The 12537-nt window shown below is 45.5% G+C and overlaps 1 protein-coding gene across 3 annotated transcripts in view; it reads left to right on the forward strand.

The window, feature by feature from the left end:
- Nucleotides 1-8922: 8922 nt before the first annotated feature.
- Nucleotides 8923-12537, forward strand: part of RREB1 (ras responsive element binding protein 1) — a 127832-nt gene continuing 124217 nt past the window's right edge. For 2 of the 3 annotated variants that reach the window (XM_073631006.1, XM_073631007.1), the window contains exon 1: nucleotides 8924-9673. The gene's annotated coding sequence lies outside the window, so the exon portion shown is untranslated. Of the gene's footprint in view, nucleotides 9674-12537 lie in introns of all 3 variants that reach the window. The other variant, XM_073631010.1, reaches the window with a different exon arrangement.

Genomic DNA, 12537 nt, shown 5'->3' on the forward strand with positions numbered 1-12537 from the left:
ATTTCAGAGACATCTGTTCATGCACAGATGTCTATACAAATCGCCCCCGAAGTCGCCAAAAGTAGTACAGAAACTACTTTTGGGAATCGGTGCGGCATTGTAAAGTCATTGCCGGCAATAGCTGCCGTTTTGCCATGCGATTTTTTTTTTTTTTTCAATTCTTTATTTATATTTTCAAAATACAAAAATCCATATATTGACATACATATAGATAAAATCCATCTTTAATGACCCACAACCTAGAGAAAAAAAATACCCACCCCCCTTCCCTTCCCAATCCTGCTGAGTTACTGTAATATAATTCAATAACCTAATTCCCTCACGTAGTTCCCTTGTTTTATACCCGTTTAACCTTTAGCCAGTAATCTCCTCCACATAGCTCCAGGTATTCTTATACCTTCACCACCCTGCCCATTTATCTTTTGGTTCAGTCCCCTCCTCAAACTCTGCTTTGGCGCCCTCCTCACTCTCCATTATGTAAATTTCATTAACATAGAGTAACCATTCACGAATTTTAGGGCTCTCAGGCTCCATCCATTTTTTAGGAATCTGACTCTTGGCAGTATCCAACAAAATGGGAACTATCGATGTTTGATATTGCTTGATTGCCTCCTCAGTCCCATGGAATAAACAAATCCATGGGTCTTCCTGAATCGTCCTATTAGTAATTTCCTTTATTAGGCGTATAATTTTCTTCCAATACACTTTGATGGTGGGACACTCCCACCATATATGGGCCATTGTGCCAATATTTTTACACCCTCTCCAACATTCCCCAGATTTCTCCGGTTGGGATTTGCTAAGTTTGTCTGGGGTCGCATACCACCCTGCCAAGCACTTGAAATTTGTTTCCGTCATCCTCGTGCTAACTGAGGAGGTATGCAGCATTTTCAGGATTTTCCCTATCACGTGATTACTACATTGTGTCCCCAATTCCCTTTCCCATTTCACTAGTCATTAAAATTTTATACAGCCCAGAAATGATATTTCTGGATTCCTTTCTCAAACAAAGCTGCTCAAGCGGCCTATAATCTTCTTCGCCTCTGATTGGTTTCTGAAGTTTCTTTACAAAATGTGTCAACTGGATGTACCGCCACGCATCAATCTCCATTAAATCTGTCTCAGTTTTCAAGTCATGGAATGTGCGAATTTTTCCTTCTTTAATTACGTCTTTTAATTGTGTATTAACGTTCTTAATCCAATTCCCCCCCACCTCCCTCATACTGGGTTCAAAAAATTTATTATCCCTCAAATAAATCAGAGGAGAGCTATAACTCCATTTATTTTGAGTGTGAATCTGATCCCATAATTTTAGTGTATTAAGTGTTATATCTGACGTGTTTGTGCTAAGTGCTCTGTATTTTGGGGGATTCCATATAATGTGCCCTAAGTGTGTTCTACTCAAACTATGTTCGATATTAACCCATCTTTTTTCTGATGCCGACTTTGACCATTCCATCACCCATGAAAGCGTCACTGATTTATAATATTTACTTAAATCCGGTAGGGCAAGCCCACCCTGTTTTTTCCCACTAGTCAGATTATATGCTATTCGTAGCTTTTTATTACCCCAGACAAACTTTACCATTAGGCCTCGCAAGGCTCTCAAATATGGCTGTGGTAGGCAAATTGGAAGCATCTGAAATTTATAGAGGATTTTTGGGGCCAACACCATTTTTATTGTATTTACGCAGCCAAACAGGGAGAGTGGTCGCGTGGACATTTTTTGTATTTCTTGCTTAATTAAATTCAATAAGGGTATATAATTAATTAAATACAATTTCTTCAGAGAGTTGTATAGTTTAACTCCTAAATATTTTATCTCCCTTCTCCAGGGGAAGTGAAATTCCTCTGAAAGTTTTTCTTCTTCCTGTTTGTCTATGTTAATATTTAAGATTTCAGACTTGCTGAGATTTACCTTAAAATTTGAGATGTCACCATATCTTTTTAAAATCTGCAGCAAGTTTGGAATCGATATCCGGGGATTCGTAATATAGAAAAGGACATCATCGGCATACGCCGCTAGTTTATGTTCCTCGGTTCCTATCCTTATCCCACTACAGTCTGGGTTTTTTCGGATAGTCGCCAGCAAGGATTCCAAGGTTAAGATGAATAATAGGGGAGACAATGGACACCCTTGTCTAGTTCCGTTCTCCATCTTAAATGGCCTTGAGAGGACCCCGTTAACCTTAACGGATGTTGGCGGGTGATTATACAACATTCTGACCCAAGCAATAAATCTAGAGCTGGGGACCCACCAGACTTGGTAGACTCAAGGAGGAGAAGCGAGCGAACTCCATTGTCCCTCCCCTCTCTACCCGGGACAAACCCCACTTGGTCTGGGTGTACCAGAGTCGTCATTTTGTCCTTCAGCCTGCCCGCCAAGACCTTAGCATATAATTTGGTATCCGCGTTTAGGAGGGCAATAGGCCTATAGCTGGAGCACAACATATTTTTTCCCTCTTTTAGAATCAGGGTAATAGTTGCGGACAAGGAATCCTCCCCCATCACACTTTTGGTACCTAGATCATTCCAGAAATGGCAGAGCTTTGGCACCAAGGTTTCTTTATATTTATTTAAAAAAAAGGTAGTAAACCCATCTGGGCCCGGGCTCTTTCCTGCTGGAGAATCCTTTAATGCGGAGTAAATTTCTGCTTCAGTTATGGGTCTGTCCATGTCTGTCCTGTCTCCTTCCGCCAGCCTTGTCAGCCCTGCTTCACTCAGGAATTCCTCGACCCTCCTACCCTTTGTCTGCTCAGGGTGTCCCTTTTGACCTACTGTATAGAGTGCCTCATAATATTTCCTGAACTCTTCTGCTATACCTTTAGTTGTGAATACTGTCTCACCCTTTTTATTTTGGATTCTTTCGATGAAGTTCGGGTCTCTCTTACTTTTTAATAACCTTGCAAGGTGCTTACTTGACTTGTTTCCCCAAAAATATCTGTCTCTTGTTATTTTATTTAATGTCCTCCTCGAATCCTGTTCCAGACAATCCCTTAACTCCTCCCTTTTGATGGTCAGCTGGTGGAAGCTTTCCCGATGGTGTCCCTTATGTTTTTTATGTTCTTGTTCCAGTGAATGTATTTCCTCTATAAGTTGTTCCCTTCTTTTTGATCTCTCTTTTTTTTCCTTTGCTCCAATGGATATATGGATCCCTCTAATATATGCCTTAAAGGCCTCCCACAGTATAGAGGATGCTATTTTGCCCCTTTCATTAGCCTTAAAAAAAAATTTGATCTCTTCCTGTACTAATTCTGCTGTTTTATCATCTTTTAGTAAACTTTCGTTTAATTTCCATGAGAATGGTTGTCAATGGGGCCCCGGTAACCTGATCCTCATTGAAATCGGCGCATTTGCCAATGCGATTTGACATGTCAAATCGCTGCAATGTGAGCCAGGGCAAAATGTGGGTTTTTCTTTTTGTCATTCTTGGTAATACCAGTAAACATTACAAATAGTGGGACAGAATCAGACAGTCCAAAACTAAAACTAAAAGTTTAGCAATTAGGTATGCTTTAAAGTGATGTTAAAGGTACATATATATATATATATATATATATATATATATACTTTTTTAATAACAAACATGTCATAATGACCTCCTCTGTGCAGTGGTTTTGCACAGAGCAGCCCCGATCCTCCTCTTCTTGGGTCCCCGTCTGTGCTCCTGGCCCCTGCATCCTGCCACATGTCCCCATAGCAAACAGTTTGCAATGGGGGCATCTGAGTAGGCAGGGCTGAGCCGCGCTTCATGTGTAAATGAGCAGACAGAGCAGCGGCTCGGCCCTGCCCTCACTCTCTCTTCATTGACTCACTGGCTGTGCTGACCACCTCAATACTGGGCACCTTCACCCTCTTCCTGCCCGGGCCAATTATCAGCTTTCAGCGCTGTCACACATTGAATGAATTTTTGGTGGTATTTAACCACTTCGCTACCCGCCCATAGTCAAATGACGGCCTGAGATGGGATCTCCCATCCTGGGTGGCCGTCATATGACGTCCTGGGCTTCCCGGCCGTCTAGGGGGCACGCACGGCATTGCTCGGGACCCGGTGCGTTAACCGAACAGGACTGTGGATCCTGTCAGGTGAGAGGAGACTGATCTGTGTTCCCAGTACAGAGGAACACCGATCGGTCTCCTCCCCTTGTTAGTCCCCACCCCCTACAGTTAGAATCACTCCCCTAGGAAACACATTTAACCCCTCGTGTCCCCCTAGTGGTTAACCCCTTCCCTGCCTGTCACATTTATACAGTAATCAATGCAATTTTATAGCATTAATCGCTGTATAAATGTGAATGGTCCCAAAAATGTGTCAAAAGTGTCCGATGTGTCCACCATAATGTCGCAGTCACGAAAAAAATTGCCGCTATTACTAGTAAAAAAAAAAAAAAAATTAATTTTTTTAAAAAATCCCATAAATCTATCCCGTATTTTGTAGACGCTATAACTTTTGTGCAAACCAATCAATATACGCTAATTGCGATTTTTTTTACCAAAAATATGCAGAAGAATACGTATCGGCCTAAACTGAGGAAAAAATTTGTTTTTTTAAAAAAAAATTATGATATTTATTATAACAAAAAGTAAAAAATATTGTGTTTTTTTCAAAATTGTCACTCTTCTTTTGTTTATAGCGCAAAAAATAAAAACCGCAGAGGTGATCAAATACCACCAAAAGAAAGCTCTATTTGTGGGGAAAAAAGGACGTCAATTTTGTTTGGGTACAACGTCGCATGACCGCGCAATTGTCATTTAAATTGAGACAGCGCTGAAAACTAAAAATTGGTCTGGGAAGGAAGGGGGTGAAAATGCCCTGTATTGAAGCGGTTAAACATCACTGGGGTTTTTATCTTTTGCTAAACAAATGGAAAGCCCAAAACTTTTGAAAAAAAAAAAAAAACATTTTTTTCTTTGTTTCTAAAATTTTGCAAATAAGTAATTTTTCATCTTCACTTATGTGTGCTGATGAGGCTGCACTGATGGACACTGATAGGCTGAACTGATGAGGTGGCACTGATAAGCTGCACTGATGGACACTGATAGGCTGAACTAATGAGGTGGCACTGATAAGCTGCACTGATGAGGCTGCACTAATGAGGCAGCATTGATGGGCAAAGATAAGTGGCACTGATATGCTGCACTTATGGGCACTGATATGCAGCACTGATATGCAGCACTGATGGGGCTGCACTGATAATTGGGGCACTGATCTTCAGTGATCAATAAAAGCCCCTGTCAGCACAAAGCCGGTTATCATTTTCCTTTCCGCAGACACTGACAGCGCTGAGGAAAGGAAATGCTGATAACACAGCTGGTCACATGGTAAAGACCCTACGTCATCGGCTCTTTACCACAGTCGGTGATGGGCTGTGTCCAAGGGACACGACACACCACCGATCGCTGCGCGCCAACAATGGGAGGGCGTCATATGATGTCCTCCCAAAAGAAGAGAGGTCCCGCCCAGCTGTCAGTTGACTGTACGGTGGCCGGGAGACAGTTAAAGAGGATCTTCACCCTAGAAAGAAAAAAATTATATATCCTATAAATCCTGTAGCTGCTGACTTTTTACAAAAGGACACTCACCTCTCCAGGGATCCAGCATCATCCTCACCTGGGCTGGTTCTTTGTTGATCTTTGGGCCTCGGTTCTGGCATGTTTACTGTGGGAAGCCAGCTGTGACTCTTTGTGGCTTCACAGTTGGCTTCCCACTGCGCAGGCGCAATCCACGCTGCGCTTTGTGACTGGTCCCACAGCCTTTTGGGACCTGTGATGTGTTGCAGAAGGCTGTGGGTAAAGTGGGGGACTGAACTTCCACTCAGATTGCTTAGGTTAGGGGTGCCCAACTGGTGGCCTGCATTCCACACGTGGCCCGCAGATCCCTCTGATGTGGCCCTCATCAGAGCTCTTTCTCTGGGATAGCGGGTCTGCAAGCCTAAATTGCGGGTTGCTGACCTGCCATCCCAGAGCATCAGTATTGTGGATGGAGCTGACGGTACAGGAAGCATGCGGCTGCTGAAGGAGCAGAGCTACATAAGGCAATGCTTCCTCTATAGTGTCCGCTCCTGTCCCAGGCAGAGTGATACCAAATGTACTTTGCCTGGGACGGCAACATTTCTATAGCTGGCGCCTGGTGATGACTGCAGAAAAGGGTGATTCCTGGAGATCCAAGAGTGAAGGATCATTAAATGAAAAGGTCAGTTAATGACAATATACATATAACAATGGGCATATCTGTTTTCCACTGGTTACTAGACTGCTTTCAAACTGATCTGCAGGTTCAGTGCAATGCACCTGTGGGTTAGCTGCACTGAGCTTTAGGCTGCTATTATTACCTGTGGGTTGGTGCGCTTTCTGAAAGTGCACCACAACTGCAAGATATAATACAAGCCTATGGCAAAGTGCAGTTAACACGCAGGTGCGCTGCGCTTCACCTGTGGTGTGGGTAAACTGCAGTGCATCAATGTGAAAGCTGCCTTATAGGGGTTAAGGAAAGTAAGGGCTTCTTTACATTTGTGGTTTGGGGGCAGTAAAACCCTGTAGTTCATTGTGGCCCATGAACAGTGACCAAATCACTTAAATGGCCCTTGCTCTTTAAAAGGTTGAGCATCCCTGGCCTGGGCTATCCAAATGGGAGTTGGTACCTGCTCCCCAGAAAAAAATTATAATGTGCCAAATGTGGTAAAGGAGGAAGGGAGGAGTACATAAAGGTCCAAGCACACTGACCAAGCTGCGACAGCTCCTGGTTACAGTTATGAATTGGGAGCCAGCTGGAGGGTCCCCCTCTCAAGTTACTGCTGCGAGAACTGGTCACATGGTAGAGAAGCCATGCCATCTTCCGGGCATTGTTACCCTTCTGAAAAGCAATTCACAGGGGATCATTCTTTAGAGGCATTTGAAAGATTTAACCCTGGACTGGCGGTGGTAATGCCCATTGGATGGCACATGAATTTTTCCAGCAGCAGCTAAGGCTCCATTTCCATTAGTGCGGCTTGTCATGTGACTTTGGACACAAAGTCGCATGACAAGTCACAGCCCATTGACTTCAATGACACCCAATCCAATCTATGTGACCTAACGTTACAGCGACTTTGAAAAGTTTCCTGCACTACTACAGACCCGAAGGCCCCATTCACATTTGTGTGACTTGTCATGCAACTTTGATGTCCAAGACGTTTGCCAGGTTTTCGAATAATACCCATATTTATATGCACGACTAAGTGCCGGTTCACACTACCGCGACTTGGGATCCGACTTGTCAGACCTCAAGTCGCCCCAAGTCGCTTGACATCTGAAAGTCCATGTAAGTGAATGAGAGCCGTCTATATGTACGCTACTGAAGTCGCTCCGACTTCAGAAAAGGTCCCTGTACTACTTCAAGGAGACTTGTAGGCGACTTGTACCCATTGCTTTCAATGTAAGTCGCCTACAAGTCGGATCGTGATCTATACTGAAGCGACTTCACAGGAAGAGAAGATGTTTTTTTCAAGCAAACCCCTCCCTCCCCCAGAGCGGATTGTAGTTTGATTGGCCACTGGAAAGTCGCCTGTCCTGGAGGCGACTTGAAGTCGCCTTGTAAGTCGCCCCAAGTCGCGCTGTGGTGTCGCCCTCGGGTCGCGTCCAGGTCGCCTCGCAAAGTCGCGGCCAGAGTCGTGTTGCCCCTGTGTGAACCGGCGCTTAAAGTTGCAGCGACTTCAAAGTAGTTCATGCACTATTTTGGTCCAACTGTCATGCAACTTGAGGGCCATAGACTTCAATTTTAACCCGTACCTGAATGTGATACAATGCAACTTGTGTGCAACAGTTGTCCGTTCTCACTGGTCAAAGCCAAAGTTGTATTCAAGTTGCACCCATCCAAAGTTGCACTCCAAAGTTGGCGCAACTTTGGAGTCGTACAAGCAAGTACTAAGCCAACTTAAAGCGGTTGCAAAGAAAAAAAAAAAAAAACCTGCAAGGCAATGACATAATATGCTAGTATGCGTCGCATTATGAAATACCTACCTTGGAACAAAGCCCTTCAGCGCTGTACTGTCACCGCTGAGAGGGCAGACATGTTCCCCCGGTCTTTCTCCTGGGTTTGCGTGCTCCGGCTGTGTGATTGGCCGGAGCTGCGATGATGTCACTCCATCGTGCGGGAGCACTTGGTTCCGGCACCAAGCTCAGAAGTTCTGGCAAGGTATGCCGGACCTTCAGAGTGCATGTGCCAGTGATGTCACTGGCTGCATCCAGGGTGACCATCTCCTAAACCAGGGATATGCAATTAGATTACCTCCAGCTGTTGCAAAACTACAAGTCCCATCATGCCTCTGCCTGTCATGCTTGTGGTTGTCAGAGTCTTGCTATGCCTCATGGGACTTGTAGTTCTGCAATAGCTGGAGGTCCGCTAATTGCATATCCCTGTCCTAAACTGTGCAAGTTTAAAAGATATTCATTTTACCTACTGGTAGGCTTTATTATAGGCTCACCTGTAGGGGGTAAAAATCACAAAGTGGGTTTTACTACCACTTTAAAGAGCTGCTGGCAGGCAGGGTAAAGGAGTTAAGCACAGAACACCTGTAAACTATTGTGCTCTGAAGGAAAGGAGAAAGTTTGTTGTCGCCCCTGGCAACCAGCCAGCATCATCCTTTCCATGACACCTGCTTCCTGATTGGACGGGGCTGCCCCTCCTGTGTTTAATCAGACAGCTGTGATGAGTCTCATAGACTTCCTATAGACAGGTGAGTGTCCGCTCCTCATCAATAGATTTGCCATGTAAAGTTGATGACGGGATGCTCGCAGAGGCGGCCAGGACAGGCTGATCCCCAAGGAGGAGGACATGGGACACGTGATGCTTCGTGGAGTCCCTAACCTGCTCTACCTGCCTCCCCAGCCCCGCCCCTCCTTCATCCTCCGTGCAGGTCAGCTGGTACGCCGACAGCCACTTACAGCGCGGAGAGGAAGGAGAGAGAACGGCGGAGCGGTGAACTTTGCACATCCCTGACCGCGGCCCCGCCCCCTCCCTGTCCTCTACCTGTCCGACCAGCCGGGGAGGTGCGCTGCCTTGCTGGAGGCATCCCTGGGGGGGATCATAGGGGACCCCAACACCCCTGACTGTCCTGATCAGAGTCACTGATTAAAGTGATGATGTGACCTGATCGTGTGATCTGACTTCTCCCCCTCATCTCTCTATAGCGATCGCTGTGAATTGCGGGGTCTCTATGAACTTTTTATGGGATGTTCTGATAAAAGGGGAAAAAAAAAAAGTTTGTGTGAAAGTTTACAGAAGATGATGTTGCTTTTTTTTCGCCCTCCCCCCCTTTCCTTCTCTCTCCGCCCCCCTGCCTCTCCTTCCCCTTCCTTGTTAAAGTTCTCCACCAACCAGCATTGAGCAGCAACAGCAGCAGCACCAGGAGCAGCACTTTGCCTGCAGGACCTGATGCTCATCCATATTAAAGTGGCTGAGCTCAGGAATCCGGCCAGATCATCTCCTCCGAGAGCAAAGTTTATTTATAACCCGTGGATGGTGCTCCGCTCCCACTGACACCAGGACTGTGATCAACTCCACCACCAACCACCATCATCATCATCATCATCAACAAACTTTCCTCCCCGACTTGTCATCCGTGCTATGCTGATCTTCCATTGCCGAGCGCTGTAGATGGCAGCCAGCCTGTGACATGAGGACCTTCCTCGGAGGGTAAGTGTGTGTGTGGGGGAGGGAGGGGGGCAGACAGGGCTTAGAGGTCATTGCTGGAGATGGGGAAGTGGATGTATGATGGCAGATCTCCCCTCCCTGTGTGTCCTCCATGTATCTTTCGTCTGTTCTGGGGGATGGGGGGGTGGTGTTGGCCTTGACAAACTTTCCACCCCGTGGGGGGGGGAGAGGAGAACTTTTTCGATCTAGCATTAGAACGTGTGCTGAGCATCTGCTGTGTGCTGATCACACGTAGCACCACTTGGCTACCATCGTCATCAGGAGTACAGGAAGGAGGCTGCCATCACACAACATGGGGGGGGGGGGGGGGGGTGACAGAAAAAGAAAGGTGTCATCTCATCCTCCTCCTCCATCACCCTCCTCACAATCAACTTTACTTCTACCAAAACTAGGAGGACCAACCTAATCCATCTGTATCCCATCAGGCGGGCCCATACACGACCTAGTCTGCCCTAGATCTAAATGAGATTATAAAGTGTTTGATGAGCTTGATGGTGACCACACGCTTCAGGTTTTATCATCCGATCATTAATTTGAAGGATCGGATTCTGAGATGGCCTACTCAAATTCCGCTTCCCCCCGTATGTGGCATATGGATTGTGTTGTCGAACTAATGATGGATTATTCTTAGCAGGAGGGATCGATCAGAAAAGAAATCTAGCATTTATGGAAGCGTTAATGGTCACCATTAGCGGATCATATCTCTAAAGGTGTCCTTCACCCCCAGGTTGTGTGTAGACTACAATTACTTTCTGTTTGAAACTTTTTTTTTTTTCTCCCTGTGGCCATCCTTCCCCCTGAGCAGATTACTGGTGAGGACTCGTCTCTCAGGAGACTGCCACCTTCATGGTTGCTAAGAGGCAGGACAGACTTCTCTCTCCCATGTCTCAGGGAGGAGGATGGAGATGGGGGTGGGGGGGTGGGGGTGTTAAGTTAGCACTGATGAAACTTCACCATACACATTTCAATCTGACCGTACAGTTTATTTTAGATCTGGGGTCTCCAAGCTTTCCAAACTGAGGGCCAGTTCCTGTCCTTCAGGCTTTGGGGGGAGGATGGCAGACTTTGGCCAGTGGTAACAATTGTCAAGGTGTCAGTGGCAGCAAACGGTGCCCCATCCCTTCATGTTAGGGGAAGGAATGGTGTTGGGGGAAGGAATAGTTCCCCATCCCTGATGTTAAGGGAAGGAATAGTGCCCCATCCCTGATGTTAGGGGAAGGAATAGTGCCCCATCCCTGATGTTAGGGGAAGGAATAGTGCCCCATCCCTGATGTTAGGGGAAGGAATAGTGCCCCATCCCTGGTGTTAGAGAAAGGAATAGTGCCCCATCCCTGGTGTTAGGGAAAGGAATAGTGCCCCATCCCTGGTGTTAGGGAAAGGAATAGTGCCCCATCCCTGGTGTTAGGGAAAGGAATAGTGCCCCATCCCTGGTGTTAGGGAAAGGAATAGTGCCCCATCCCTGGTGTTAGGGAAAGGAATAGTGCCCCATCCCTGGTGTTAATGGGAGGCAAAGTGTATCATGTCAGTGGGAGGAATAGCACCCCGAGGGCCGGATAAGAGCAAATAAAGGGCCGCGATTTGGAGACAACTGCTTTAGATCTACCAAACTATCCTGTCAATCTCTATACAATCAGACAGACCCTTCCTGTAGGTAGGTCTAACGGTGGCCATACAAACGTTGATGAACTATCAGCCTCTCTCTTGATAGGCATAATCAATCTATAGTTGACAACCAGTTTAATTATGACACACAGGAAAGTGGATTTCGATCAATATTTAGAAGATCTGATCATAACTTTATCGATCACATCTCTTTTTTTTTACCATATGTTTTCAAAATTTGACTTTTGATACAATTCACAAACAAAACATCTTAGTACTACCAATTGATGCAACACTATCAATAATTTTCCACACTGGCCAATCAACTCAGCTTGATTAAATCCAATAGAAATTAATAGAAAGGAAAATATGTTGATTGTTTGCTCACCCGATCAGATACTAAAAACAAAATGTTTATGACCACCATAACCGATTATTACTGTCAGATTGTATTGTGTATGGTGTGTCTAAAGCTGGCTGATCATCTGTGCTACAACTAGTGGCTGTAGGTTTTCAATGCTTGTAAAAACTTTTTTAACAGTTTTCTCTCTGAAGGTCAGTGATCTGCCAGCACTAGACCTCCGTATGTTTGTAGCGCTGCACACGTTTAACGCATCCTTAATGGAGTTTGCCAGTGTTTATTAGGTGCAGCATGTCGTATGTGCCTGTGTAAGGCATCCCTTGATGAGTTATAAAAGGAGGAGGAGAAAAGAGAGCATTTCTCCTGTCTCAGCAGATCTGTCCTCCCCTGCTCCTTACTGGTTAGGAGATAGAAGGAGCCCAGATCCGGATGAGCAGTTCACATTCCATTACGAAATTCTACACGGCTTAAGAGCCAGCACAGCAGCACCAACATACTACTCTGCACTAAGTTAGGGGAGGGAAGTGTATCTGATGGAGGGTCCTCACTCTCCTCTCACTGCTTAACCCTTCAATTGTTCAGCCTCGTCATACTGGCTTCCTGGATCTCCATGTTGGCTGACATGTCACATGCTCTACAGTAGGATGGAAGGATGTGAAAACAGACACTTCTTTTTATCTTACAGATCTGCATCGCTCACTCTTTCAGTAGACTTTCTACAGAAAGTTTGGAGATCATGTGATACGATTTATTGGCTAAACTTTTCTATGACTTTGATCCCTTTTTCAGCTTTTATACGGTACTGATCCCCCTTTGTCAGACTTGAAATGGTGTACTGTACTGTATAGAGACTGACCAAAGGATCTATAAAGTCTGAGAGGGG

This window comes from Aquarana catesbeiana, linkage group LG05 (assembly GCF_042186555.1).
Source record: "Aquarana catesbeiana isolate 2022-GZ linkage group LG05, ASM4218655v1, whole genome shotgun sequence".
Taxonomy (NCBI): domain Eukaryota; kingdom Metazoa; phylum Chordata; class Amphibia; order Anura; family Ranidae; genus Aquarana; species Aquarana catesbeiana.